This window comes from Malurus melanocephalus, unplaced genomic scaffold (assembly GCF_030028575.1).
Source record: "Malurus melanocephalus ecotype Western Australia unplaced genomic scaffold, MMel_1.1 scaffold_30, whole genome shotgun sequence".
Taxonomy (NCBI): Eukaryota; Metazoa; Chordata; class Aves; order Passeriformes; family Maluridae; genus Malurus; species Malurus melanocephalus.
The window spans coordinates 1,765,174-1,769,701 of NW_026623262.1; the positions used below are offsets into that span (position 1 = coordinate 1,765,174).

The following is a 4,528-nucleotide window of genomic DNA, read 5'->3' on the forward strand; positions in this document are numbered from 1 at the left end:
CAGTTGTTGCTGATGCAAATGAAACTGTTACAGCAAAGCATCTGGGGAGGACACTGTAGATGTTTACATTTTCCCAGCATGCTTACATTGTTTCTTCCAAATTTTCCAGGCAAAGCTCACCTGGTTTTGCTCAAGGCCTGGAATGCAGTGAATTGTGTACAGCACCTAATATTTATTCATGCCTTTGTCAAGAACATCTTTGCAGCTCCTGCCGAAGTCTGTCATTGAATGTGTTTGTTCAGCTGCGTGGCAAAACATAATACGCAGTCATCATTTTTACTTCGTCACCTACTCAATATTTTTCTTCTCTGATTAAATTAACTCATAAATTCTGTGCTTTTCATGCCAGAAAAAAATCTTACTACATCCATTCAACTAATACCCATTTGTACATGTTTATGTTCTTGAACATTTAGCTACTTCAATAATTAGTTCTGAAACAAWGGCAAAGTGAAATGCTTTAATTTACTGGGGWCTCTAGAAACTCTAATCACAATTCCAAAGATTACATATTCAGGCGAAACTTTCTGCTGAGCTATATTTCATCATTACTCACTATCAACTGTAGAAAGATGCACAGGAATGGAGAAAACACAAGGATAGTAAAGGACTTGGTTAGAAAATGTTTAMCAACTCTCTGCATTTCCATAGGAAGAGATTAACTACTGGAGAAGACTGACTGCAGCACAGGTGATGAAGAATAGTGTTCGATGGTGAGAGTAAAACCAGAGCACATGAGGGAACCTTGCCTGACACTGCAGCTTCCAGCACAGTGTGCATCACCTTAGATGCTGCTGCTGCCTATGGGAGGTAAAGCACAGATATTCTCTTGGACTGCAAAGAGATCTCCTGCCCTGGATGGCACAGAAACCACAGCTTGCAGACATTTGACTTTGTGTCTGGGAATCAGTGGAAAATAAGATTCCCTTGGGAGGAAAATAAGATTCCCCTGCCCTCTCTCTAGCTGGGTTTAATTTAAGAAGTGTTCCCCTTAAACCCACTCTTAAACATTTTCAGTGATGAAGACTCCACAGCCTTCTCAAAAAAATCAGTTTTGCCATTTTCTGAGTCAGAAAGCTGTTTCCCAAGTCTAGTATGAATTTGCCAGTGCAAATCTGTTTTATCTACCACAGAAAACAAATAATTCCCGTAAAAGGCTGCTGTAAATAAAATCAAAGGCTGTTCTCATGGCCCATCAGTCTTCCTTATTCTAGAGAAAGAAATACAATACACTTCTTCCAATTTTTCATACATGTCATGTTGTTGTGACCTGGTTTTTCTCCCCTGGATTCTAACTACCTTTATGTCCTTCTAGGACTGTGGTGCCCCAAAACCTGACAAATACACAGGCTCAGACCTTCAACAGTGCTGAGATGGTTGTTCAAGACAATCTCATGCAACATGATGTCAAACAGTCAAGAATACCCATGACCTGTCATTTTCCCACTTTACTTGTAMCCTGTTACTCTCTTTTAAGAGGAAGTAAAATCAATTTGACACGATTACTTACTGATGAATTCGTATTCATCACGTGGATGAATTTCACAAATTCATATTGGCTGCTACTTATTTCCTTCTYATCTTTTGGGGCTTAAAAATTCATTATGAATTATGGAAAAAATTTTGGACAAATAGGCACCCAGAATTCTTTTTCTCTTACTCTCCCTTTCTGAAAGAATYGGTGCCACATTCAATTTCTAAAAGTTTTTATCAAAACTCAAAAAATTGGAAAACAGTGTCTAGGAAAAAAACCAAAACATAAAACTCAACCYTTTTGGAAGGCTGCTTCACCTTCAGCTGTTCCCTTTTAACTTTAAGCATCAACCAAGAATTTCCTGACCAATGCCTTTACCAACAGTTTGAGAGTTAAAGCACATAATCTTCAGGGCCTTAGAAGATCCTTTCACTTAATTRTCAAAATTATCCTTTGCTTGAACTTCCCGATTCAAGGTTCTGTAGGAGACCCTAGCTGTCTTCTTTATCACCATGCACAAGCTTCGAGCTCCATCTTGCAGCACATGATATCCTTCCTTGCCTTCAATCTGCTTCTCCTTCCTGAAGAATCTATATCCTTCATAACCTTTATATTAATATTCCAGCCATATGAATTCTCCCACCAAATATCTTTTATTCCAATTTAACAGTGCTTACAATCAATTATTAAGATTTTTTGTTTTCCTTGTTTATTTTTCATCTCTTTCAGTATGATTATTAATAATAGTCATGACCTGTTCAGTTTTTTGTTCTTATGAGTTTATTAGGAACAAACATCTATTCATGTGGTTTTTTTACTCTCACACAAATTGGTGGTGATTATTTCAGTGYATGGAATTTTGCTAKATCACTCTTTAGCTCTTAGAACCATTCTTTCCAGACTAGCAGATGACWGTTGAAAGATTTTTTTTCTTCTWTTACTSTCAGCTCAATATTTGCCCAGCAACTTACAGAACATCACCAACAGTCAAGGTAAACTAACATCCTGCTGGTGTCATAGGCATAGCTGCACATTCATTTTAAGGCTGTGGCTTGACTGTCAAGTATGGGGATTTATGGGAGTTCCACCTGAGTTTTTCATCCCCACATCTCTGTCCCTATTTTGCAGATCACTTTATCGRCCCAGCATTGCTTCCAGCAGTATCTCTGTGACGAGCGAATGATGCAACAGAACAGACCAAGAAGGTAGATGAGTTGCAGAAATAGTGATATTTTGACCCAGATTTCTGGAAAGCAGCCTGTCTTTAGGGACATTCAAGAGATGTTACCACTGTCCTGAAGATGATGGGACTTACGTGCCATTAACAAATTTCCCTTTTTGGCAAAGTGTCTGCCTGTCCATGAATCTCACAGCTCTTGATGGTTTCAGCTTTTCCCCCATTATCACGGAGACAATCTTGTTGTGGTCAGAGCAGGCTTGTTTTCAGTGTTAGCAGGTGGCTGCCATGGGGTCTGACGCTTTGCCTACAAAATGCAAGAGACTGGACATTCCCTCCTTCAGTACTAGACAACATCTAATCTCGTCTACATTATCTATTTGTCTATTTTTCTAGTTTCTTCAGTGGTGACTGTATGTATCCTGTTTTATGATAACAGATGCATCTCTATCTGACCACTTGCAGYTCTTTTCCCTGCTTCATAAGAGGTTTAAGTAGCAGCCACAATCCAAACCAGATGTCCCTTCCTACCCAGGCTTCTCTGGAAGAGAATGTAGGTCACAATCCCTACAAATCTAAGGCAGGACCTGAGTGAAGGCATACGGGATCAGGTCCTCATCTGGGCACAACATTCAGTTTCCTAACAGCTTGCACAAACCAGGATGTTATATGGGTAAAGATTTACATTTTTTGCTGCACCTCACCAAAGCAGAGTGGAAAACTTGTAGTTTCAGGGTGGGAGAGAAAAGGGGCAGGAAGAGCAAGACAGAGGCAGCTTTGAACCATATATGTGCCTCTGTGGGACGCTTCCAGAGACCAAATGACTAAATTATGGTGCACCCTGATGAGTTAATTGGCCGTCCCAAAGTCAACAGCAACTGAAAGTCCCTGTTTCCAGGCAATCGAAACACTCCCTCCAATCTCAACACTGCCCCATGCCCGTCAGAAACTTTTTCCTCAGTTACTGAGCAGGAGGAATGTTACCCTACCAAGATTTTTTAAACTGATCCTTAGACCTCTGTAGCTAGAGTGCAGGAACCACAGCCGAGGCATGAATATGTCACTTTTTCCCACAGCAGGCTAGGCTCCTCTTTGCCAAAGACGGAATAGTCTTTTTTTAATCATATTACCTGAATATGGCTATCACCTGGGCAAAATGCTGACTGACCACATACCCACCACCTGAGCAGCCCTCCTGACATGTGGCAGACATGCTTTCAGTCACCAGTCAATATCTGGAGGTGACTGTTCAGCTACAGAGACAGGGCAGAAAAACTAATGGGAGAAGAGCAGGTCCTCAGTCATTATCCCTTTGAAGTTTTATTACAGCAGGACTTCCTTCTGAATGTTTGAGTGGCTGCAGCAGGAGTACAGCACTGTCAGACTCCCTCTGATGAACTTTTACATGCAGGCTTGGGAAAARCCTCTCTTCTCCAGAACACATCAGGATCTGCTAAACTCCCCAAGACTCGCCTCTGCTGAGTGTTGCACTTACTGGGGAAGGAAGCCTTTTGTTACAGGTTTTACAGCATTTATTTGCTTTGGGTTTTGTTTTGTTTTCAAAGAAAGCAAAATAAAATGAATKTAACAAGTAGGTTTCAGAATCTTTTACAAGATAAATTGATAGGTTTTGTGCAGTGCTTCTCATGTTTTTACACACAATTTAAATTACCCTGTTAGTTCACAGTGGTGGAAAATCTGGTGAATGCATATGGAATCTTTAACTTGCCTTTGCAACTATTTCAAGCATTTAGGAATCCATCAACCAGGAAAGAGAAAACCATGTTGCAACTACCATCTGGGTATTAAATGTGATCTTGTCAAAGGAAAAGAGAATTAACAWTTTTTTACATTCCTTGTGGATTGCAATTTTTTCT

General features: G+C 40.2%; 1 long non-coding RNA gene across 1 annotated transcript in view; it reads left to right on the forward strand.

Moving 5' to 3' along the window:
• The window catches only part of LOC130572165 (uncharacterized), a 2,632-nt gene extending 949 nt beyond the window's left edge, over nucleotides 1-1,683 (forward strand). The window contains exons 2-3 of the long non-coding RNA XR_008965183.1: nucleotides 652-810; nucleotides 1,316-1,683. This is a non-coding gene — a long non-coding RNA (uncharacterized LOC130572165). The remainder of the gene's footprint in view (nucleotides 1-651; nucleotides 811-1,315) is intronic.
• The last annotated feature ends 2,845 nt before the right edge of the window (nucleotides 1,684-4,528 follow it).